At 44.9% G+C, this 26547-nt stretch overlaps 1 protein-coding gene across 3 annotated transcripts in view; it reads left to right on the top strand.

Moving 5' to 3' along the window:
- The window catches only part of KCNIP4 (potassium voltage-gated channel interacting protein 4), an 864390-nt gene that overhangs the window by 308462 nt on the left and 529381 nt on the right, over window positions 1–26547 (top strand). The window lies entirely within an intron of this gene.

The raw sequence follows: 26547 nt of genomic DNA on the forward strand, positions 1-26547 counted from the left end.
CAGAGGGCAACGAAAATGATCAGGGGCCTGGGACACATGACTTACAAGGAGAAGCTGAGGGAACTGGGCTTGTTTAGTCTGCAGAAGAGAAGAGTGAGGGGGGATTTGATAGCAGCCTTCAACTACCTGAAGGGGGGGTTCCAAAGAGGATGGAGCTTGGCTGTTCTCAGTGGTGGCAGATGACAGAACAAGGAGCAATGGTCTCAAGTTGCAGTGGGTGAGGTCTAGGTTGGATATTAGGAAACACTATTTCACTAGGAGGGTGGTGAAGCACTGGAACGGGTTACCTAGGGAGGTGGTGGAATTTCCATCCTTAGAGGTTTTTAAGGCCCGGCTTGACAAAGCCCTGGCTGGGATGATTTAATTGGTGTTGGTCCTGCTTTGAGCAGGGAGTTAGACTAGATGACCTCCTGAGGTCTCTTCCAACCCTAATCTTCTATGATAATACCACTGTGAGTGTATGATTTCTGTGTGAATCATTAAGAAAAATAATAACAGAACATATCATCTTGCCTCTATATAAATCCATGGTATGCCCACACCTTGAATACTGAATGCAGATGTGGTTGCCCCATCTCAAAAAAGATATATTGGAATCAGAAAAGTTACAGAAAAGGGCAGCAAAAATTATTAGGGATATGGAACAATTTTCGTATGAGGAGAGATTAATAAGACTGGGACTTTTCAATTTGGAAAAGAGGTGACTAAGGGGGGATATGACAGGTCTATAAAATCATGACTGGTATGGAGAAAGTAAATAAGGAAGTGTTATTTATTCCTTCTCATAACACAAGAACTAGGGGTCACCAAATGAAATTAATAGGCAATCAGTTTAAAACAAACAAAAGGAAGTATTCACACAATGCATAGTCAACCCGTGGAACTCTTTCCCAGAGGATGTTGTGAAGTCCAAGACTATAACAGGGTTCAAAAGAACTAGATCCCTTCATGGAAGATGGGTCCATCAATGGCTATTAACCAGGATGGGCAGGGATGTTGTCCCAAGGCTCTGTTTGCCAGAAGCTGGGAATGGGTGACAGGGGATGGATCACTTGAATATTACCTGTTCTGTTCATTCCCTCTGGGGCACCTGGAATTGGCCAGTGTTGGAAGACAGGATACTAGGAAATGTTGGTCTGACTCAGTATAGCCGTTCTTATGTACTTACATGATGCATATCATTGTAGTATCTGGGCAACTTCCAAGTAATTATGGATTTATCCTCTCAACGCACTTGTGGGGTAGGGAGGTATTTCTTAGCTCTGGGTTACAGATGGGGGACTGAGGCACAGAGAGAGAAATGATGTGTACAAGGCCTCACAGGAAATATGTGGGACAGCTGAGGATTGAACCCAGATCTCCTGAATCCTAGTCGGTGCTTTACCCACAAGAAACCTTTCCTCTAACAAGGCATCCCTCTGCAAACAAAGGAGTGATAAAGGGATTCCTGGGAAACCCAAGAGCGAAACAGTTACATTGTACTATTATTATAAATCAAATAATTTATATTTTTTAATCCCCCCCTGAGCAACTACAACTATCTTAGCGTTGATGTAATGCCTATTTATTTACATTCTAACTGAACATTGTTTTAGTACCTCTTAATTTTGTACTGTTAGAACCAATTTCTGTTTTTTAAACAAATACTTACAATATAGTCAATTGATCTCATGGTAGAATCAGATTACGTAATTTGGGAATACAATACTGTTCAATATTTGCTGCATTTGCTTGAAAACTTTTATGCTTAAATTGGAAAATACACATACTGTGTGAAACTGGCCCCACTGAAACCAATGTGGGTTGCAAGTACTTTGAAGGACAGGATTAGGATTCAAAACTTTGATGGATTGGAGAATCAATCTGAATTGAACAAGATGAAATTCAAAGACAAATGCTGAGTACTTCACTTAGGAAGGAAAAATCAAATGCACAACTACACAATGGGGCATAACTGCCTACGTGGTAGTACTGTTGACAAGGATCTGGGGGTTAGAGTGGATGACCAATTGAATATGTGTCAACTATACACTGCAGCTGTGAACAAGGCTAATATTCTGGGCTATATTAACAAATATAATGTATTAACAAAAGGGCCATATGTGAGACATGGGAGGTAATTATCCTACTCTGCTCAGCACTCACGAGGTCTCAGCTGGAGTACTGCAGCCAATTGTGGGTGCCACACTTTGGAAAAGAATTGGAGAGAATCCAGAGGAGAGGAATAAAAATGATAAAAGATTTAAAGAAAAGCGTGCTATGAGGAAAGGTTAAAAAACTGGGCATGTTTACTGTTGAGACTAGAAGACTGAGGAGGGACCTGAAAACCAACTTCAGATATGTTAAGGGCTATCAGAGAGGACTGTGATCAGTTTTTCTCCATGTCCACTGAAGGTAGGACAACAACTAATGGGTTTAATCTGCAGCAAGGGAGGTTTAGGTTAGATATTAGGACAAAGTTTCTAACTATAAGGGTAGTTAAGCTCTGGAATAGGCTTCCAAGGGAGGTTGTGGAATCCCCATCTGTCATAAACATACAGCTAAGGGTAGCATAAAATCCCTCCTTTACCTGTAAGGGGTTAAGAAGCTAAAATAAACTGGTTGGCACCTGACGAAAAGGACCAATAAGGGAAGAAGATCCTTCCCCCTCAGATTTTAAAGTTTTTGTTTGGACGCTCTTTGTTGTCCTCTCTCTTGGACAGAGAGGGACCAGCACAGGAAAAAAACATCTCCTAAAACCCTACCTGAAATAAGCATCTAAGATTACAAAAATTGTAAGGCAAGGAAATGCATTAGATTATCTTTTGTTTTAGCTTGGGAATTTTCCCTATGCTAAGAGGGAGGTTTATTCCTGTTTTTGTAAGTTTGAAGCTGAGCCTAGAGGAGAATCCTCTGTGTTTTAAATCTTTTTATTATCCTGTAAAATTACCTTCCATCCTGATTTTACAGCTGTGCTTCTTTTACTTTCTCCTTTATAATAAAGTTCTTCTTTTAAGAACCTGATTGATTTTAATGCCCTAAAGAAAGGGTCTGGTCTGTACTTTTATTAAAGGCAAGTGGTTGGCATATTATTCTCAAGCCTCCCCAGGAAAGGGGGTGAAGGGGCTTGAGGGGGATATTTTGGGGAAATAGGAACTCCAAGTGGTCCTTTTCCTGGATCTTTGTCTAAATCATTTGGTGGTGGCAGCAATACCGTCCAAGGACAAGGAAAGGATTTGTGCCTTGGGGAAGTTTTTAACCTAAGATGGTAGAAATAAGATTAGAGGGTCTTTCATGCGGGTCCCCACATCTGTACCCCAGAGTTCAGAGTGGGAAGGGAACCCTGACACCATCACTGGAAGTTTTTAAAAATAGGTTGGACAAACACCTTTTTAGGGATGGTCTGGGTTTATTTGGTCCTGCCCCATCTTAGAGGGCTGGACTTGATGACATTGAGGTCCCTTCCAGCCCTACATTTCTCTGATTCTATGAAAGGTGTAATTTCGGTCAGTGTGCTTTAGTTCTGAATCAGAATGAAAACAAATTCAAAAATACTAAAACTTTTGGTGAATCAAAATCCATGAGTTTCAGCAACCTCTAGTGCTAAATGCCCTCAGTCCCCCCTGACTTCAGTTTTGAATAAGGGCTGCATTCTGAAAGAACAAACCCTAACAGGTGAAATTTGTGTTCATTGTCACATGTTTGGTCAAGGTTAACTTGATTCCAGTTTTAAAGCCATAGTACTTCAGTAATACAGAAAAATATATATAAATGCAGTTTCCAAGCTCTGGAAATAGATTAAAAGGTCTGGCTGAATTTATGACTGCACTGAGTTAAAAATTATTTTGTGATGATTTGCAAACCAGGACTGTCTCACTTTGAGCAACCTATCTGAGTCTTGTATAAGGAAAAATATTTTAGAAAACTTGTAAATTTTATTTCTAAAAATTCCAGTGTATATTCAGAGCTCACTAAATTTAGAGTTGTATGGCTAAGAACAGGATATCATCCACTGTTGTAAATTACTTAGTTTTCATTTTCACTCTTCCCACTGTCCAATTCCTGATGTTCTTTGTATGTGGAACAGAGCTCACAAACATTCATGCCCAATTAACACTTAAGCCTTTGGTTTAAAAAAAACAACAACCAAACAACAAAACAAAGTCCCGGGGTCAGATTCTGAGCTGCCACACCTCTTCCTCTTCAACAGCACCACTATAGTACAGATTAGAGCAGGCCAACAGGTGCCACTGAGATCACCAGGCCATACCTGACTTCCAATATTTCCTGGCTAAGTGGCAGGCTTTAGGCCACTTAGCATGGCTGAGGATCTGCCCTGTTCATATGTATATAAGGATTATAGATATGTATATCTCATTCAGTCAAAGCTGAATGACTGTAAGCCATAGACTTGCTAGAGACCTCTATATGTAACTATGTCATGGACTGGGGTGTGGGTAGTCAGAGACAGTCAGGAACTGAGCAAAAGAGGGGACTTAAGCAGGGCAGGAGTGAGGCTGGGAACAAGGCTGTCTCATAAATTATTGCCAGTGTAAGCAGTGAGCAGCCACTAGCCTAGCTGGGTTTAAGAGCAGAACGGTCAATGCCTCTCAGCCAATTGGCTGATTTGGTCAATCAGGTCCTTCAGTTGCAGGACAGCGAGCTGGTCCCACGCCCAGCTGCAGGCTCTGATTCCTGACAGTAATTCCCCCTTCGAGGGCACCATCTAAGGAGCCCTAGGGTCTGGCTTCTTGGGAGACATTCAGTGGAAGTCCTTTAACAGGTCTAGGGTGTGGATGTTTTCCACCAGCTCCCAGGACCAGTCATCTGGGCCATAGCCCTTCCAGCTCACCAAGTTCTGGAGTTTCCCCCTAACTCGTTGGGAATCAAGAATTCATCAGAGCAAGTATTCTTTCTATCCTCAAATGATTATGGGCTTTGACATTGGGTTGGCATGGTTTGGGAATAGATCCTTGGTGTCCAGCTTTAGAAAGGAAATATGGGATGGATCCTTAGGGACTCAAGTAGCTGCAGCTTGAATCTTACTGTGTTGACCTGTTCCAAGATCTTGAATGGGCCTAGGTACTGGTGATCTAGCTTGGCTGATGGGAGGACTGATTGATTATCCTCCCAGAATCTTAAAACATTGTCTATAGGACAATGTCAGGAGAGGCCTGGTGGCTGTCGTCAGCATGGCATTTGTAAGCTTCTTTAGCAGTTCTCAATTGTTCCTTGAGTTCTTCATGTACTTGGCACAGGTGGGTAGCCAAGTCTGTGATAGCAGGTACCAGGAAACTTGTGGGTTTATCTGGAAGAAAACGAGGATGAACACTATAGTTAGCAAAGAAAAGGCTTTGTTGGGTGGAGGCATGGGTTGCATGAGTATAGGCAAATTCAGCCCTATCCATGTAAAATTCACACTTCTTGAGCTTCATATACAGGTGGCTTTGGTGGAGTCTCTAAGACACTGTGTACATGTTCATCAAAGTACCTGAGCCTCAGAAAAAATGAGATAAATAACCACTAATTGGTCCAGGATGTCCCTAAAAATATCACTAATGAAATGTTGGAAAGTTACAGGAGTGTTGCACAGGCTGAATGACATACCAAGTATTCAGTGTCCGTACCAGATGTGGAAGGCAGTCTTCCATTTGTCTCCTTCTCAAATCTGAACCAAGCTGTGAGCTCCACAGGACCTTTAGTAAACTCCTTAACAGAAAATAACTCTTCAAAGAGCTCATTGATAAGGGGTAAAGGGTACTGGTCCCAGATATAACCTGTGTTAATGCCCGGTAATCCAGACATGGCCACAGGGAGCCATCCTCCTTACTTGCAAAGAAAATCAGAATGTAGAATGTGAAAATATGGATGAGCTCCCTTTTGCAGGTTTTCTCGGAGATGGCTCCAGACAGCGTGTAACTCAGATTTCAAGAGAGAATAGATATGTCCAAAAAGCACCTCTGCTCTAGGTTGGAGATCAGTGGGGCAGTCATAGCTACGATGGAATGGCAAGATGTCAGCTTTCTTTTTGTCAAACATGTTAGTGACGTTTCGATATTTGGAGGGCACCACCAAGGCTGTTGGGGAGACCTCAGGAGTTATTGAGGTTCTTTGGGCTAACCCCTTCTGTCTCAGAATTTCCTAGGAGGCAGGCAGAGCTGAAGAGGACTTCTGGTCTGTGGCTGGAATTTGGGAGGCAATGTTGCCAGCAGTATGGAGAATTAAAATGCACCATGCCTGTGCACTACCAGATATGTGGGTTATGGGCAATGAATCAGGGAATACCGAGGATGACTAGAGAATGACTTGCATGGATCAACCCAGACTGAAGGATTTCTCCATGACTTTGAAGGGTAATGTCAGCTAAGGGGGTAATCTTATGAGTGACTGGGCACAAAGAGAGGAGAGATCCATGAATGGACTGTACCAAGTCGGGAGAAATTTTGTGCTGGATGAGGACATTACATGCTTCAGCAAAGTTCAAGTCCAAAAAATGACTTGAGGTGTCATAGTCCATTTCTTTTAAGCCTTTCCCATTTTGGCACCCCAGGCATTCACCTCACTTTGTTTAAGGGTAGCACTGGAGGTGTTGGTTTATATATGCAAGGTGTATTTTAAATGAAACTTTACTGACACTGGATGCCAGATGATAGAACCTCACATCAGAAAGTCTTTTTTTCCGAGAGAGTTGTACGATAAGAAAGCACGGTACTTCAAATTACGGCTTTATAACACTACAGTGAAGAAAGTTGTTGTTCACAGGAAAAAGTGTTTTGAAGTGAAATTTGTGGAAATTAAACTCAATTAATTTATAATTTCTTCAATGTCGTGAAGGAGTAAACATCATTTTTACAATTCAGTAGCAATAATCTGATCTGTTATGATGATGGCTAATAGTTCTTCAGATATCATATCCTGTACTCTCCAAATCTTTTGTCTTTACATTTGCACTGTAGCTGAATTTGCATTTTAATTAAAGTGCACACATGAGTGGCATTAAACCCTGGAGCAGAGACCATCATTTTCATAAACTCCAAAATGCAGCTTTTAAACGTCGTATTTCAGTTACTGAATGGCACTAAGATGCAACCCATTTCCATTGATTATTTTACATTGCATTTAATAGTTCCATTTTAATTAAGCATGTTAAACCTACAACATAACATTTTATTATTTAGTATAAACTAATACACTATTAAGCTACATAGCATCATTAGCATCATAGCTACATAGCATCACACAATAATCTGAAGAGCTGGGTACAGAGTGCCATATGTCAGCATGACTTTCTGAACACTTGAATAGCCTGCAAGGCTACAATAACAACACAAATGTTTATGCTAAAGTTTTGTTCAAGTATCAGGGACAGAAATGACAATTCAGTCATACTGACCATTAGAAGTACCCCTTCTGTCCCAAATAGATTTTGGTTTCTGTCTTCTTTACATCTCTGCTAATGGTGTGGTTTAAGCATAAAACCACAGAACATAATGCTGAGATATTACAAAATCAGCTGATGCTCAGCCTTAATACATAGCCAGTATTCTGAGTCTGTGTGTCTAGATGACCCAAAATTGAAGGTTACGTGTGGGAGTTCAGAGTATGAAAGTCCTAGTTAGTGTTTTAAGTGTTAAAACACGATTGATGGAGACCATTTTTTTCGGTCATGGATTAGTTTTCATCCCAGATGTGCGGGTCACTTAATTTCAAATACAGTAGTGGAAGAATCCAAAATGACCATTATCTGAATTTTTTCACAATTTATTTTGCAGCATGAGTAGTTCCCAAAAGTGTTAGCGAGAGCATAGAGGGGGCTTGGAACTAAGGCTCTCTCACTTAAGGGTAGTTTTTTGGAGGAGATGGAGATGCTGTGTGTGGTGTGCCATCCTTTGTTCAGCACACCCTAGTTTAGCAACTCAAATGGAGATCTGCAGAGCACTTGCTGGCAGTACACAGAAAGCAAGCTGCTCACATGCTGCTGACTCTTCTCATTACATTCTCTACTGACATACTGTGGTCTGCAGCTCAGATGTTCCTAAAGAAAATGGCACTGTTTTTAGACTTATGAGTCATGTCACTCTCTTATTAATGCTGAACAGTCAAGTTGTCCATTTGTGATGTCCTATATGTGGTTAGGGATGAACTATCCTAGAACTAAGTGGGGCTGAGGTCTGCAGATCTTTTAAAAGCCAAGGAGGTACGCACTCCCCTCCACCACGTCTGAATAGTTGGGTTTGGGGGGAGGGGCTTTCCAACAAAGGGAGGTAGGGACAGAATCTTCTCTCTGCTGTCCAGCCAGAGCCTTAATGTTGGGTTCCTTGGCAGCCTTATTGCTGAAATAATGTCCCCAGAACTTGAGTCTCCCATAAGTGAAGGAATGAGTGGTGGATCAATGCACTAGCACGACCCTTGCTCCTCTTCCTGCCCCACTCGGTGTTTGTGGAGCTGCTGAAGAACAGAACTTATAGTACACTTCCATGGAGTACAAATTTTGCCCCACCCCTGATGCAATTGAACCATTAATTTCATTCATTTGCCAGGAACAGCCTCCTCCTGAAAGATTAGACATCTTTGCCAAACCCCCTCCTATCATGGTACAGTATCTGTAAAGCGGGAACGTACTGACTATGTGCACTAGGTATTGGAGCATGTTCCTTATAAGAGAAACACTGACCCCCAAGGCATTGTAGTCTCTATACTCTGAGTTGGTGTGAAGTCAAATTTGAAGTGGTCCATGATGCTGCAGACCTTGAGATGGCCCAGCAACTGAACAGTTACCACCTTGTCAGTCACCATCCTCAAAAGGAGATCTGTATATTATTAGTGAGGCTACTGGCAGCAAGGGGAACTTTCCTGTGGAAGGCTGAGAGCATTCACTCTTATTGATGGGCCACAACACATGAAGGGCAAGGATCCAACTCTCCGATCTCCTGGATGTCACATGGATGGTGATCTGATGCTGAAGGCCAGAGCCAAGTCAGGTTTGTCCACAGCATCCATTAATGTGCCAACTCCAGATATACCTGATCGCAGTCTGAAGAAAGGATGTTGAAAAATCCTCCTAAGCAAATTACTAATGAATCTATATTGTAATGGAGACGTTCCAGTATTTTGAGATCTTTCACAGACAGAAACATCACTTCTTCATGGCATCAATTTTCGATGCCTTTCCATGCCTATTTCAATCAGCTGTTTCTTACCCGCCCCACAACATTTTAGAAAAATACTCCATCTGAGATGACAGTTTAAGGATGTAATGTAAGGAGGGAGGGAGAGAGAGAAAAGAAGAATTGTTTGGTTTTTTTTCATATCCCTACCAGTTACATTTTATCCAGTATCATGGCTGCCTGAAAGGATCCATCCTTCCCTCAGCCTTGAGAACAACATTGCTGTAATTGTGTGTACCAAATCGTAGCCATCGTAGGCACAATGGCCTTCAGCAGAGAACAAATCCATGACTTCAATACCAAAAAACACAGGCTTCTATTACTGGATCTATAGGAGAGGTCCTTTAGCAATAAGATAGTAGGCTGTATAATTTCAGGGACCAGTCACTAGAGAGACACATGATTACATATACTTGGCCAGTGTATAATCATAAAATTGTGAATTGGACTGGAGAAAGATAACACAGTCTCTCATCTCTGATAGCATGGCTCTTAGGATAGGGCACTTGCCTGGCGTAGAAACTTGGAATCTATTTCTGGCTCTATGAATGGCCTGCTCTGTGATCTTGGGTACATTACTTCACCTCTCTGTGCCTCAGTTTCCCTACTTGCAAAATGAGGTAATAATACATACTTTGTAAAATGCTTTGAGATCTACAAATTGAAAGAGCCATGTAAAAGCTAAGTATTCTTTTTTGAGTGGTTCCTCATGTCCATTCAACTTAGATGTGTGTGCTCACCACATGCACCGCTGCCGGAAGTTTTTCCCTCAACAGTATCCATAGGGAACCAGCTCTGGCACCCCTTGGAGTGGCGTGCATGTGCCGTGGCATATAGTGCACCGCCAGTCCCCTCCACCCTCAGTTCCTTCTTGCCACTAGTAACAGTGCATGGAACTGGTGCTGCTTCAGCTATAGCTGTTGCTTCGCGTTCATTCAAACTCATTTGCCTCTTGCAAATATTACTGTACAGTAAATCCTCGCTTAACATTGTAGTTATGTTCCTGAAAATGAGACTTTAAGCGGAACTATGTTAAGCGAATCCAATTTCCCCATAAGAATTAATGTAAATGGGGGGGTTAGGTTCCAGGGAAATTTTTTTCACCAGACAAAAGACTATATTATATCTTATCTTATACACACAATATAAGTTTTAAACAAACAATTTCATATTGTACACAACAATGATGATTGTGAAGCTTGGTTGAGGTGGTGAAGTCAGAGGGTGGAAGAGGGTGGGATATTTCCCAGGAAATGCCTTTCTGCTAAATGATGAACTAGAACAGCTGAACCCTCAAGGATTAACGTGTTGTTAATGTAGCCTCACACTCTACAAGGCAGCACAAATGGAGGGAGGGGAGACAGCATGGCAGACAGAGACACACACCCTGTGTGTGTGAAAGAGATATGTGCATTGCCTCTTTAAGTACGCTGACTCTACTCTAAGTACATTGCCTTTTTAAGTAAATCAGCAAATTGACAGCCCCTGCTACCAGCACGCTACCTCCGTCCTGAGCCCTGTCATGTCCCCCCCCTTGCTCTGTGGAAATGTGGTAAGCGAGGGGCAGGAGCAGGGTGGGGGAACCTAACGTTAGCCCCCCTCTTCTCCTGCCCCTGCACAGCAAGCAGGAGGCTCGGGGAGCAACTCCAAGGCAGAGGGCAGGAGCAGCACATGGCAGTGGGGGAGGGACAGCTGAACTGCTGGCAATTGATAGCCTGTTGGGCGGCTGCCACACAGGGAACTTAGGGGAGCTGATAGGGGGGCTGCCGGTCCACCCTGGTTTCAAGCCCCCTCCAGCTAGCTCCAATGGGCCGCTCTTTCTGTAAGCAGCGGACAAAGCAGGCAGCTGCCAAACAACATTATAAGGGAGCATTGTGCAACTTTAAATGACCATGTTCCCTAATTGATCAGCAACGAAACAACATTAACCAGGATGACTTTAAATGAGGAGTTACTGTATATAGTTTCCCTCTAATTTAGTTTAGCTTATTTGTTAAGTTAGTTGGTCCCTAAAGGGACTTCGCCTTGGGATGGGGCATGTCCCAGTTCCCAGGCTTTAAACCCTGCGAATGCTCTAAAAGGGCCATGTCCATTAGCAATCCACATAATAGTTGTTTACGGTGCTTGGGCGAAGGTCACATTAGTGATAAGTGCAAAATCTGCAAGTCCTTCAAGCCCAGGACAAAGGAGTGTGACATTCATTCAAGGTGCTCCTGATGGAGTCTGCCTTTACCCTGATGCTGGAGCAGCGCTCCGATTCAGTGCACCGTGACCTTGGTGTGCAGTGCCCCGCCGGTACCGTCTACGTACTGGCACTGGTCTATTTCCGTGGCTGCAGCCAAGAAGCCCAGGAAGATGGGGGGAGAAAGGTCTCCAGCTTCCCACAAGGGAAAGGACAAGTCTGGGGTGGACGAAAGTCCTGTCTCAGGTGCCTCTTCACCCCCTTTGGGATCCTGGGCCCCAGCTCATGTCGAATGGTGTAGCTCAGCCCTGCTCCGCGCTGGTTACCCCAGATAGTGGCGGAGGTCCTCATCGGTTCCAGGTGCCGTCCGTGCCGGAGGCCCTGCAAGCAGCGCAAGTCATTATGTCCTTCCCTGCAGGGTCCTGGTCCTGGGATAAACCCGCATTGCGACCATCATAGTCTCCACCTTTCCGGCAGCACTTCCTGTCGTGGGGGACGTCCCACCAATGGTTGCCCTCTCACAGCCGACATTCTTCTGACTATGATAGGTCAGCCCCATCTGGTCTCGGGACCTCGGATAAGGGCAGAGAGGCTTGAGGGTAACAGGGCACAGACCTCTAGAGGCACGTGCCCCCTGGCAGGAGTTTCGGAGTCGGCGTCCGGAATCTCCGTGGCACTGGTACCGCTCCAGGGACAGACTGTGCCAATCCCCCAGGGCGGCGTCACCGCATGCAGCTACATCTTCACGACGCCAAGCCTGCTCTAGTTCCTGATCCTGCTCCACATCCCAATACTGCTCGTTAATCATGAGGCGTAGATCTGCCATTGCAAATCTGCCGAGCGCCACCGGTCGCTGAGGCCCCAATCCAGATACTCGTCTAGGTCAGCCAGATCCAATTCCGGGAGGGGTGACTGGTACCGAAAGGGATAGAGCCACCAATTAGCCCCATCTTGGTTGCAGCAGAGCGACTGCTCGGGCTCTGGCTCAGGTTTGGAGCAAGGTTCCCTAGCGACAGGACAGGCTCTGGCACCTATGGTGCAGACTATGTCAGTGGCACCGTAGCCCGGCCTGTGGCCGGCACAGTGGTACCTATGGAACCCATGGGTGTTCACTCAGCCCTCTCAGGCCACCCGCTCAGTATCCAGAGCTTTGGAGAGACCGGCTATCGCTCTCTCCTGCCCCCCGCCAGCCCAAGAGGCCTCGGCTGCAGGCACCCCGCAGGCACAGGAGGAAGTGGGCGAGCAAGCTGCCAGACCACGTAAGGGTGTGGAGGACCCCTTGGTACCGGCTTCTTCCTAGTCATCGCCAGACTATGCCATAGTGGGGCCCTTCCACCGGTGCCCCAGGATGATGCTAAGGCACATTAGGATCTGTTAAAGAGGGTTGCCGCCAACCTGGACCTCTGTCTTCAATGTTCTCTGTCCTGTGGCCCTGGCCAGGGTAGTTTTGCCCCTTCATCATAAAGGTTGCTAAAGTTACAAATGCCCTCTGGCAAACCCTCTCCTCCTTGCCTCCGATCTGCAAGAGGGTGGAGTGCAAGGACTTTTGTGCCATCCAAAGGCCACAGGTACCTTTCGTCAGCACTCCTCAGTCGAGGTGGTTTCAGACGCCTCAGACTTAGGCTGGGGGGCGCACCTCAGCACCCTCCAGACCCAAGGTATGTGGTCCCCAGAGGAATCGACACTACATGTAAATGTCAAAGAGCTAGGGCGGTGCACAGAGCATGCGATGTCTTCCTACCTCACCTCTCGGGCAGAGTGGTCAGAGTCCTCACAGACAACACAGCCTTGAAGTTTTATATCAACAGGCAAGGCGGAGTACAATCCTCGGCCCTTTGCCAAGAGGCACTCCATCTCTGCGACTTCTGCATCGACCATGGACTCCATCTGGAAGCATGTCACCTTCCCGGTGCTAGAACACGCTAGCAGATCACCTAAGCAGGGATTTCTCCTCTAACCATGAGGGGGTGCTCCCCCTGGAGGTAACCAGCATGATCTTCCAGAGATGGGGAACTCCCCAAGTAGATTCGCCATGAGGAAGAACAGGAAGTGCCACAGGTTTTGCTCCAGATGGGGTCTGGGCAAGGGCTCCCTCTCCAATGCCTTCCTCCTGCCATGGGCAGGAAGCCTGATGTACATGTTCCCTCCGATTCCGCTCATCAGTAAGATCCTAGAAAAAATCAAGAGGGACAAGGCACAGGTTATCATGATCACCCTGGCTTGGCCTTGCCAGCACTGGTTCAGGATGCTATCAAGCTTATCAGCGATCCCTCCCTGGCCCCTGCCAAACCGACTGGACCTGCTGTACAGGATCACAGACGACTCTTGCACCCCAACCCACATCCCTCCACCTCATGGCATGGATGTTGCATGGCTGAACCTGGATGAACGGGCCTGTGCAGATGGGGTCCAAAAGGTCCTCCTGCACAGTAGAAAGCCCTCGACTAGACAGACCTACCTGACAAAATGGACAAGGTTCTCCCGCTGGGGGACCGAAGGGAGTATCTCCCCTTCTCATTCTTTGGTGCAGTAGATCTTGGACTACTTGCTTCATTTAAGGAGCCAGGGTCTGGCGCACTCCTCTATCAGGGTGCAGCCATTTTGGCCTTTTATCTGCCAATCCAGGGGCAGACTGTGTTCTCCCATGACATGACGGTCAGGTTTATTAGAAGCCTCAAGAGGCTCTTTCCTCAAGTCAGTCCCCAGCCCCTCGGTGGGATCTCAACTTGGTTCTGCCCAGACTCCTGGGCCCACCCTTTGAGCCTTTGGTCTCATGCTCCCTGTCTCACCTATCATAGAAGGTAGCTTTCCTGGTGCCAGTGTCATCGGCGAGGTGAGTCTCCAAGCTGCAAGCCCTGACCTCAGAACTGCCATACACAGTTTTCTGTAAGGACAAGGTCCAGCTCCTGCCCCACCCGTCTTCCCTTCCCAAGGTGGTTTCCACTTTCCACATGAGCCAGGACATCTTTTTTCCAGTCTTCTGCCTTAAGCCCCATGAGACTAGTGAAGAGAGGCACCTTCACACTTTGGACATAAGAAGTGCTCTGGCTTTCTACCTAGATCGGACAAAACCTTTCCGTAAGTTGACTCAGCTTTTCATCTCTACAGCTGATCGGATGAAGGGCCTCTCCGTGTCCACACAAAGGATTTCTAACTGGATCACCTCTTGCATTCGGACCTGCTATGAGTTAGCAGGAGTCCCTCCACTGCCGATAGTCAAAGCCCACTTGACAAGAGCGCAGGCATACTCAGCGGCCTTCCTGGCACACGTTCAATCCAGGACATCTTTCAAGCTGTGATGTAGTCCTCGGTACACATGTTCACAGCCCACCATCACACAGCAGGCCAGGGACGATGCTGGGTTCAGTAGAGCTGTATCGCAATCTACATGTCCATGAACTTCTTACCTGGCTCCAGGGGTACTCCTGGGAGTCCCCTAAGCTGAATGGACATGAGCAATCACTCGAAGAAGACAGTTACCTTTTTCCATAACTGGTATTCTTCAAGATGTGTTGCTCATGTCTATTCCGCAATCCGCCCTCCTTCCCCACTATCAGAGTTTCCAGCAAGAAGGAACTGAGGGTGGAGGGGGTTGGTGGCGCCCTATATGCTGCGGCATACGTGCACCACTCCAGGGGGCACCAGAGTCAGTCCCCTACAGATACTGCTGAGGGAAAACTTCCAGCACCGGTGCATGTGGCGAGCGCGCACACACACCTAAGTTGAATGGACATAAGCAACACATCTTGAAGAACACCAGGAAAAAGGTAAATCTTTCATTATATCCCAAAAGTTTTAATTTCAGGATGTCCTCATTAAACTGTAACTGCCTCCTGTATTGAGTAACAGTTAGGGTGTGGAAGAGAGCCAGAGTCAAGCATTCTGGACAATCACATCGCAACGAGTTAGTTGCTGTCCTGGTATAAGGCAATATTTGGATCATCAGCAAATAGTGTTTATTTAAATTAAGCCTTTATAGTCCTGTTAAGTCTTGAAAACTTGTATCTCTAGGAGCATTTGAGTCCACACTGAAGAGCAATATTTGGTGGTCTGAACTTGAGGTCTCACCCTGGAACAGAACCAACTCCACCTTTCAATGTACTCCTATCAGCAGAGTCTAGAGTTGCAAAAGACTTTACTAAAGCTGATACATCCTTTCAGGTGGTCATGAAACCAGATAAAACTTACCTGATAGAATTGTGTTTTATTTTTCACATACCCCTTTCATCCTTCTCCTCCTTATATTCCACCTTCAGGCTGCCATCTGAGATGAGGTATTTGTCTAAAATGGGAAAGCAGATGAGGAGCAGGAGATTGAAATAGACAGATCTACTCCTGCCTGCAACATTATGTTTCTAAAATTTTAACACTTAACAAGTTGGTGATAGTATCTAGCTAAGAGAGACATCAGAAAATACCAAACCATTGGGAAAAAATTTCAAACTAGGGAGGATGGGAAAAACTTTCACAGTTAAAAAAAATATTAAATACAATACTCATGGCACAACAGATTTATGGGACAGTTAACCAAAAGGTAACAAAATAACTACTTTTTATTAACCAATAGATGAATTATCTAGCTATATATTCTTTTTGTGTCAATTCTTTTTTTTTCTTGAACTCAAAAGAACACAAAGAAATGTGATAGGATTTTGATTTGAGAGGAATTTAATCCTTTATTTTCTAAGAGTTTGTCCCCAGATCTGGTTATAGAGTAGCTTAGAAATATGTACTGTGCAAAGTTCATTAAATGATTAACAGTAGTGATGAAATTATGGACAAGACTGCATTTTGCATAATAGAACAAGTTATTTTTCTTTTATCAACAACGGTTATTCTCAGACCATAGATTTTCTTTTTCCAGCTACCTTGTTGCTGAAGTTTATAATGTTCGTAACTCAGCTTTGCATTCAGTTTTGCTGTTCTAGTAAAGGGCTTTAGAGGGCAGCAAAGAAGCTGCCAGGAGGAAAAAAAATCATTTGTTACAATGAAAAGCTTAGCTGAAATAATCTTTCAGTAAAAGGATTCAAGTTGGAAAGTGACTGAAGAATAATGAAAAATTCTAAACCATAGATACAGTACTCCTTAATGTGTTTTTCTTCAGGAAGCGTTCTCTTTCCAGTTAAACAATTGTGCAACTGCTAGATAGTATGATTAGTGTATAGGCAAGTAATAATGGTCACCTTATACTCATACTGAATGAAAAATAAGGTAGCTGGTAGATTGCACAGTTCAGGTGTGTGGTAATATGATACAGTAGAACCTCAGTTATGAACACCAGAGTTACGAACTGACCAGTCAACTACACACCTCGTTTGGAACGAGAAGTACACAATCAGGCAGCAGCAGAGATACCCCACCCCAGGGTGACCAGATGTCCCAGTTTTATAGGGACAGTCCCGACATTGGGGGCTTTGTCTTATATAGGTGCCTATTATCCTCACCCCATCCCAATTTTTCACATTTACTATTTGGTCACCCCCTCACCCCCACCGCTCCAAAAAAAGTAATAAATACAGTACAGTGCTGTGTTAATCGTAAACTATTAAAGAACTAAAGGGAAAGCAGCATTTTTCTTCTGCATAGTAAAGTTTCAAAGCTGTATTAAGTCAATGTTCAATTGTAAACATTTGAAAGAACAATCACAACATTTTGTTCAGGAGTTATGGAACATTTCAGAATTACAAACAACTTCCATTCCCGAGGTGTTCATAACTCTGAGGTTCTACTGTACAGAACTTTTCATCACTTGGTCAGTAGGTCAGATCCAACCCAGGCCTATAGAAGCCACTGGTCATTATCATAGGAAAATTGTTCAATAACTTATGTGAAATGACACGGTGGTTGTTAGAACCTTACCCAGTGCCACTCTGAAAAGTCACCAGTATGTTGCAAGTGGACTGTTGCTGGGTTCCATGTGCTTCCAGGTTAACTGGGTCTGAGTAGAGTCTGGTCTCTGTTTCTAGCTCTAGGTCTATAAGACATGCTGTTGGGCTCCGAGTTCATCTGACTTCCTTGGCATGTGTGGTGCTGCTGCTGTGCTGTCCTGAACCCCAAAATCAGTTTCAAACCTCTGAGCTTCTCCAGTCATAAGTGCCCCCAGAACTTTCCCTAGGCTGTGGGCTCTCTAGGATAGTTTAACCCCTTTAGAGACAATGTGTCAGGAAAACAAGGAATACAAAGGAATTTTTTCTTAAAAACACTCAGGAGTTTCATAGCTTCATAGATATTTAGGTCAGAAGGGACCATTACGATCATCTAGTCTGACCTCCTGCACAATGCAGGCCACAGAATTTCACCCACCACTCCTGCAAAAACCCTCACACCTATATCTGTGCTATTGAAGTCCTCAAATCGTAGTTTAAAGACTTCAAGGAGCAGAGAATCCTCCAGCAAGTGACCCGTGCCCCATGCTACAGAGGAAGGCGAAAAACCTCCAGGGCCTCTTCCAATCTGCCCTGGAGGAAAATTCCTTCCCGACCCCAAATTAATCTGGGGACGCATCAATTAGAAGTAACGGAGGAGGTGAAGGACCTTGGAGTATTGGTTGATCATAGGATGACTATGAGCCACCAATGTGATATGGCTGTGAAAAAAGCTAATGCCATCTTGGGATGCATCAGGGGAGGTATTTCCAGTAGGGATAAGGAGGTTTTAGTACCGTTATACAAGGCACTGGTGAGACCTCACCTGGAATACTGTGTATAGTTCTGGACTACCATGTTTAAGAAGGATGAATTCAAACTGGAACAGGTACAGAGAAGGGCTACTAGGATGATCCAAGGAATGGAAAACTTGTCTTATGAAAGGAGACTCAAGGAGCTTGGCTTGTTTGGCCTAACTAAAAGAAGGTTGAGGGGAGATAGGATTGCTCTCTATAAATATATCAGAGGGATAAATACTGGAGAGGGAGAGGAATTATTTAAGCTCAATACCAATGTGGACACAAGAACAAATGGATATAAACTGGTCACCAGGAAATTTAGACTAGAAATTAGACGAAGGTTTCTTAGCATCAGAGGAGTGATGTTTTGGAATAGCCTTCCAAGGGAAGCAGTGGGGGCAAAAGATCTATCTGGCTTTAAGATTAAACTCGATAAGTTTATGGAGGGGATGGTATGATGGGATAACATGGTTTTGGTAATTAAATATTCATGGTAAATCGGCCTAATGGCCTGTGATGGGATATTAGATGGGGTGGGATCTGAGTTACCCAGAAAAGAATTTTCTGTAGTATCTGGCTGATGAATCTCGCCCATATGCTCAGGGTTTAGCTTGACATCTGTAGTATGCAAGGTCTTGGAAAAAATTTTCTATATCTGGGAAGTTAAAGTCTCCCATGATCACACAGATTCTATTAGTATTTACTTTATTAAAAACATTAAAGAGGGCTCTATCCATATTCAAATTAGATCCTGGCGGTCTATAGCACACCCCAAACACTATCCCAGGGGAGGCTCTAATAGTTTTCTTCTCCAATGTAATTTTTGCCCAGACGGACTCTATCTTACCCATTCCATTGCTTCTTATTTCTTTACATTCTACCTCATCATTGATATACAATGCTACTCCACCACCTTTACCCTTATTTCGGTCTTTCCTAAACAGCACATACCCTTCAATACCTGTAGTCCAGTCATGACTACTATTCCACCACGTTTCTGTTATCCCTATAATATCTGGTTTCACTTCCTGCACCAGTAGCTCTAGTTCCTCCATTTTGTTACCTAGGCTCCTCGCATTGGTGTACAAACATCTTAATTTTTGCTGTTTGGCCTCACTCACACTCTGTACCCTATTAGGCACGGTCATTCTACAGACAGTATAACCTATTAAACTGGTATATACACTACCCTTCCTCCTACACACGGCTGTATCCTCTCTTACTTCGTTTTCTTCCCCTTCTATGTTAAAATCGAGTGTGGAGATTACCTGGACATCTCCCAACCATCTCCCCCAAATTCTTAATTTAAAGCTCTCTTAATCAGTTGTGCCAGCCTCCATCCTAGAAGTCTATTTCCTTTCTTACTCAGATGAAGTCCTTTCCGAGAGAACTGTCCTCTGTGCATAAATGCCTCCCAGTGGCCATACATCCCAAAGCCCTCCTTATAGCACCACTGCCTAAGCCATCTGTTGATAGTCATAATCTTGTCACACCTTTGTTGCCCTTCTCTAGGAACAGACAGAATCCCACTAAAGATCACCTGAGCCTTGATTTCCTTAAGCGTCTTCCTCAGCCTAGCATAGTCTCCCTTAATACTTTCCAGCGAGAATCTAGCCGTATCATTTGTTCCCACGTGAAGGATAATTAGGGGATTCTTTCCTGCTCCCTTTAGAATCCTTTTCAACCTCAGGTCTACATCCCGTATCTTAGCACCTGGAAGACAGCACACCCTCCTATTCTCTGGATCAGCTCTGGTTACAGGCCTGTCTATTCTTCTCAGTAAAGGTTTCAGAGTAACAGCCGTGTTCGTCTGTATTCGCAAAAAGAAAAGGAGTACTTGTGGCACCTTAGAGACTAACCAATTTATTTGAGCATAAGTGAGCTGTAGCTCACGAAAGCTTATGCTCAAATAAATTGGTTAGTCTCTAAGGTGCCACAAGTACTCCTTTTCTTCTCGGTAAAGAGTCCCTGATCACATAGACCTGCCTTTTCCTGGTGGCGGTGCTATTCTCCAGTCTAACCCCTGTTCCCTCTGGCTGCAAGTTCTTTCCATTCCTGTTCTCCCTTGTAATCCTCTTCAACCCATCCTGTATCCTCCTGGGGCTCATATTTGGTGTAGTCTCCATTAACTCTTCCCCTTTTCCTATAGGACTAGCCACTCTTCTCTTCTTCCTTGCCCTTTCATCTTCAGTGATTACCTGCTGAGCCCCTTCTTCATTTTCCAACTCTGCAAACCTGTTCTTGAGCTCTATTTCTCCTTCACTAGCCCCTCTTTTCCTATGCCTGGTTCTTTTAGTCACATGCTTCCACTGACCACTTTCCTCACCCAGTCTCCCCTCAGAATTCCCCAGTCCTGCTTCCATCTGCAAGTCTGAGCTTTTCCCTTCAGATACCTCATGTCTTTGCTCCATAATCTGCTCAAACCACTTCCTAAACTCAACCAGACTTTCCTCCTGCATCTCCAAACCTCAGATCTTTTCCTCAATAAGCTCTATCAGACGGCACTTCATACAGACAAAACTCTTATCAGGTACCCCCTCCAGGATCATGTACATATTCCAGCTTCCACATCCAGTCATCCTCATTGTGTCTTCCACTACATGGGTCACTCCCACTGCTGCCTCTGTATCTGTCATAGCCTTGCCACCTAAACCCTGTTAATCTGGGAAACACAAACCACCACAACCCACAGCAAAAACAAACCCCAAACAAGCACCCCAAGACAAACTCCCCTTTCAAACTCGCACTCAAACTCCCCTGTTTACAGCTCTGTTTGCTAGCCCCTTTGCCGCTGCAGTTGTCTGTGCCTCTGTCTGACTGGCTGGCTACCTTTTAGGACCCCTTGTTACAGATTTTGAAATATAACAGAGGTCCTGAAATGCATCCTCCCCATGTCAGATCACATTCCTCCTGTGCATCCAATGATTTGCCAGCATTTCAGGCTGGACATAATCCCCCCTGCCTTCTTTCTTGCCAGTCCTGCTTACTTGGCAATGGTCATCAGCTCCCCTGCTGAAAGCAGAGAGCTTTGCCGTTAAATAGAGTCTTTGTCTCCTTGCCATAATCCATGTTCTCCACTGGAAAACTCCAGCCTCCTGCTTGGCCTGTCTATGGGTACCTGTGAGAGGTGGGGGAGAAAGAACACTGTTCCATGGGAGTGGGCTAGCAGTTGAGAGACAATCAAAGTCAGTGGCTCCAGATTATAATCGTGATGGCCTCTCAGTGCGAATCCTTTGAGTAGGTGTCAAGCACCTTCCCGAGCAAGGGGAAAAATAATTCAATGGGCTTGCCTTGGGAAAGTTTAGACACATGTTCAACACACAATACAAAATGGAGTTCATAATTTGATACAGACATATCCCACCCTGTCGCATAAGTCTCCATCTGGTTCCTAGTGGACAGCTGTCAGCATCACAAAAAGTAGCACCATATTTGGCAACCAAGAATTTATACATTTTATATGACCCCATTTTACAGATGCAGAACTGAGGCACAGAGCGACTAAGTGACTTGCCCAGGGTCACTGGAGATGTTTGTGGCTGCTGAGCAGAATTTAAACCTGGGTCTCCCTCAGCCCAGGTTAGAACTCTAACTGCTGGACCATCCTTCCACCATGAAGACTGAACTAGCTGTAGATGGCAGCGTAGAGAGGCTTGTTCAGCTGCTTCCCGTGCCATATATTTAGTGTGCAGAAATCAAACACTGTGGTCACCATGGTTGTCATTCAAGTAGATTCACAATAATCACATTTGTTTTAAAATATTTTACCTTTGCAAAAGCACCTTTCATCCTGAAGGATCCCAATGCAAGCTATATATAATGCCACGAATATGTACCCACCACAGGGTGAGAGTTGACTACAAGACTGAAGCTGCTTTTTTTTCCTTCAAGGCCCTTTGCAACTTTCATACTTATCTGGTCTTCTCTCACTTGTGTTACACCACACCGCTTCCAGTTTGCGAACTATACCAGCATCCATCCATGGGTCAGATTCTCACTTAAATGTCTCCATGTCTTCTTCCATGCTACCGTTTAAGTGTGGAAGCCTCCTTGAACTCACCCACAAGCCTCCAGCTTTTTCCTCCTTCAAAACTCTCCTCAAGACCCACTTCTGCGGTAAGGCCTGTAAGAAATCAGCCAATTAGCTATGGCTAGACTGTGGGACAGATGTGGATATTTGCCACTTACTTTATTTTTTATTAAAAGTGAAAATGCAAATATGTAGGTAATGCTTAATCCTATTCACTCACCCTTTATATGCCAGTTCCCATTGTTGCCAAATTTCATGATTTTGTCATGAGTCCTATGATAATTATTGTTTTCCTTAAAGCCCCAGCTCCTGGAGTAAAGTGGATATGTGATGATTTCAGCCCTCATTCTGAAAGAAAAAGTAAAATTTTCTAGCTCTCGTGGCTGTGGAGAAAGCTTCAAAATTGGACCCCACGCGCCCTAAAGGCTCAAAAGGCAGAAAGCAAATAAAAAAGAACACCAAAACTATTATTTTTACATAATCGCATGACTTTAAAGCCAATCTCATGATTTCTGATGAGCCTCACTCATGATTTTTGAACATGTGGGATTGGCAATACTGGGACTGTGTCACTGAAGATGTTTGTCCAGGACTGAGCACACTGGGGTCCTTATCTTGCTTGGGGCTTCTGGACACTGCTGTTAATATAAATATTAAATAGTATTAAAGAGAGACTAAGAAAAAAATGCACAGCAGGGAAGAACTTTCTGACAAAAAACAGATCTTGAGATTTTTTTTTTTTAATCCCTAATATTTAGTTCACACTTCCCTGCATTTTTATAGTAGAAAATACATGGCACTTCTGAAACTGGAAATCACTTTCTGGGCACAAAAATACATAAATTGTGAGCGGTATGAAGGACATATTTGAATTCAAATTCCTTTTGCACCCCTTCCAAAACAACAAATGGAGATAATGAACCTTAAATCCCACAGGATTTACCCATATCTAATAATAAAGTAGCCCACAGAAAATAATAATAGATGAAAACACAGTGAGTTATAAATATCTCTCTTTTATGAACCAGCATACTTCTTCATAATTTGAAATTCATAAAGAAAATGATAAATATTTTAATATAAGAAGCAAAGTTAGGGTATCAGTAGTCTTGTTCAGTTAAATTACCAAGGAATGGGAATAGCATGACATTAATTTGAGTCCCGTTTCTGTGTTCATACTTCGATAGTACAGTTTGTCATTTGATAACATTCTGTAATATTCCTGAATAAGTAATATGTTAAGGAAGTGGAGGTATAATGTTCTATAAATACTGAAGGATCATTACATGGAGCTTTTTTATCTTTGTATTGCTCTGGTTACTGCAAATTTGCTGACCCAGGAGGATAAAGGGAGCTGTTCTTTAACTTTGGATCAGAGTGTGGCCACTGGCCAGCTGTTGTGAGAGTGCATAAAACCAGAGGGAGAATGTGATGAGCATATAACTATGGAGGTTATGGCTGCCACAACTGGAGTCCTTACATTAACCTGAGCTTAAGGTCAGTGTGTGGCTAAGGCTGCCTAAAAGCACAAGAAGGACACAGTCACAAACCCCACCTCCAACTCCTTGCACCAACTAGCAGAGCTGGCCAGCAGCAGAGGGGCACAACTGCTTGACTTTTTAAGGTTTATGGCAGCTTTTCACTCCCCCTGTATGCCAGGCCCTCTGGGAGTCACATGCTGTGGGCAGCGTTGCTGTACATTGCCCCCTATATGGACCTGAGCCCTTTGTAAATGAGCCTCACCTGAGCCCTTTGCACAGTGTATGAAAACAGATAAGAAGTAGAGGTACAATAGGACACAGATGTGTGTGAAAAATAAAAAACTAAAAAACTTTGCTAAAATACCAGGAGTGTAGTTGTTTTGGAAATTCCCACATTCATTGAAAACATATACAGTGGCCTTTAAAGCCACGCAGCTAATGTAAATGGTAATATGAATTGTGTGACTAAAGCCCCATGTATCAAGCTTCAGAACAAACCACAGTACTTATTTTATAATGCTAATGATAGAATTTAGCTGCCAGAAGTAGAGGAGTCTACCTTCATTTTAATCTGTCTGCCATCAGAGGCAACAGGGTTGCTTCTTGAACTTCTGGGGCCCAGCATTAGCATAATTCAAACACTGGATGAAGTTTACTCGTGGTATTAGTGATGAAGTGTCATTAGCTTTCCTTGTATTATTGGACTTGGTAATGTAGGATGAGTTTGACATAGGGAATTAATCATACTGCATAATATTTACTGATGTAGATGAACTTTGGCTGGATTATATCCTGCTGTTTAATATAACAGTATTCAAATATCTGTGTAGGACATGTTGTTAATAATAAAGTGTACTTTACTAAGTCACAAGAGTACCAACTACAATACATAAGCAATGAAAAAGATTCCATTTTCTAGTCACAAAGGGCTAGATTCACAGAGGGACTTAGGTGCCTAACTTCCTTTTTTAGGCACCAGTGACATTCCCAAAGCCACTGCTTGGCTGCCACCTAACCCATACATTTCTGCTGATAAAGTCCTATCGGTGCCTACATTTCCATTGGTGAGTGTACACAAAGCTGCCTAAGGCAATGTCTACACTACAGACTTTGGTTGATGCAAGTTAAGTCGGCACATGGCTGCCACAGTTAGTATATCACTTGTGCACCTGCATACTTGGCTCCTTGCATCATTACTGTGTGTACTCATCAGGAGGGCTTGTGTCAATGCACTGTGTGGTGCACTGTGGGTACGTATGCAACTCGCCATCATCCAGAATACTGTCTTTTGGGAAATGTTGGCCATGGATAGTGGGGCAGAAACAAGTTGCGCAGGGATGACTGTGAGCAAGGGTCGAGCTCCCATCATGCAACTCTGTCCATCCCATAATGCCATCCATATCTTATAATTTTCAAGCCTTTATAAAAAAAATCCCACAAACCATGTGGCACTTTTTGCTGTGCACCATCTCTGACAGAAGCATGGAGTCTGCACTACTGTCACAAGCATTGCAAACATAGCATGAACGACCCTCCAGTACTTGCAGAGCTGCAGGAACAAACACAGCAGTGGGGGACATGATAATTTCCTGGAGAACAGAGAGTTGTGGTACATAGTGAAAACCAATTTCAGGTTTGCTGGTGGCATTCATGGAGCAGCTGCAGACAGTGGACCACCACTTCTGGGCCCAAGAAATGAGCCCTGTTGAGTGGGATTGCATTGTGATGCAGGAGTGGGATGACAAGCTGTGGCTATGGAACTTTCAGATGCAAAGGCCACTTTCCTCTAGCGCAGGGACACCAGAATGAGAGGTGCACTGACAGTGGAGAAGCAAGTGGTGATCGCACTGTGGAAGCTTGCAATGCTGGATTGCTACAGGTCAGTGGGAAATCATTTTGGCAGGCCCGCCGATGGGGGCGGGGGCAAAGGGGGCAATTGCCCAGGGGCCCGGGCTATTTAAAAGAACCCAGGGTCCCCTGGCCACCATCGCTGGCAGTGCAGCAGAGCTAAGGCCTTCCTGCCTGCCCTCGCTCCGCACCACTCCTTGAAGAGGCTGGACCGGCCCTACGGCCCCGGGAGGAGAAGGGGGCAGGAATGGGGTCTCCGCGTGCTGCCCCCACCCCGAGCACCGACTCTGCAGCTCCCATTGGCCAGAAACCGTGGCCAATGGGAGCTGTGGGGGCAGTGCCAGCGGGCAGATGTGCACAGAGATCCCCTGGGCCCCGCCACTTAGGAGCTGCTGCCAGAAGGGTGTGCTGGTTGCTTTCGGGAGCAGCCGGAGGTAAGCGCCAATCCACTGATCCCCTCCTGCACCCCACCCCCCTGCTGCAGCCTAGAGCCTGTACCCCACACCCAAAGTCCCTCCTAGAGCCTACATTCTGCACCCAAACTCCCTCCCAGAGCCCGCACCCGTCACCCCCTCCCGCAACCAAACTCCCTCCCAGAGCCCACACGCTACACCCCCTCCCACATCCAAATTACCTTCCAGAGCCTGAACCCCCTCCCGCTGCCACACTCCTTGCCCCATCCTGGTGAAAGCGAGTGAGAGTGGAGGAGAGCGAGCACCAGAGGGAGGAGGGATGGAGTGAGCAGGGGCCAGGGCCTCAGAGAAGGGGCAGGGCAAGGGTGTTTGGGTTTGCACAATTAGACAGTAGGCAACCCTGCCAGGCAGGCCCAGTTGTTCCGGAAGAGCGCGTCCAGCAAGCTCAGCCGGCAGCTCGCTGGGCACCAGCCAGCGCAAGCACAGCACCATCCAACTGTCCGGTGGACTGCATCTGCCTGGCTTGTGCGTGCTTGGGGGCCCATTGACTGTTCTGCCCTGGGGCCTGGAATTGCTGTCGGTGGGCCTGCATTTTCGAGTTGGAAAATCCACATTGTCATGCAAGTGTGCCGGGCCATTAAGTGTCTCTTGCTTTGCAGGACTGTGACTCTCAGTAATGTGCAGGACATAGTGGATGGATCTGTAGCAGTGCGGTTCCCAAACTGTGGTGGGGTGATAGATGGCACAAACATCCCTGTTTTGGTTCCACCCCGCGTTGCCACA

Source organism: Caretta caretta, chromosome 4 (genome assembly GCF_965140235.1).
Source record: "Caretta caretta isolate rCarCar2 chromosome 4, rCarCar1.hap1, whole genome shotgun sequence".
NCBI classification, from domain to species: domain Eukaryota; kingdom Metazoa; phylum Chordata; order Testudines; family Cheloniidae; genus Caretta; species Caretta caretta.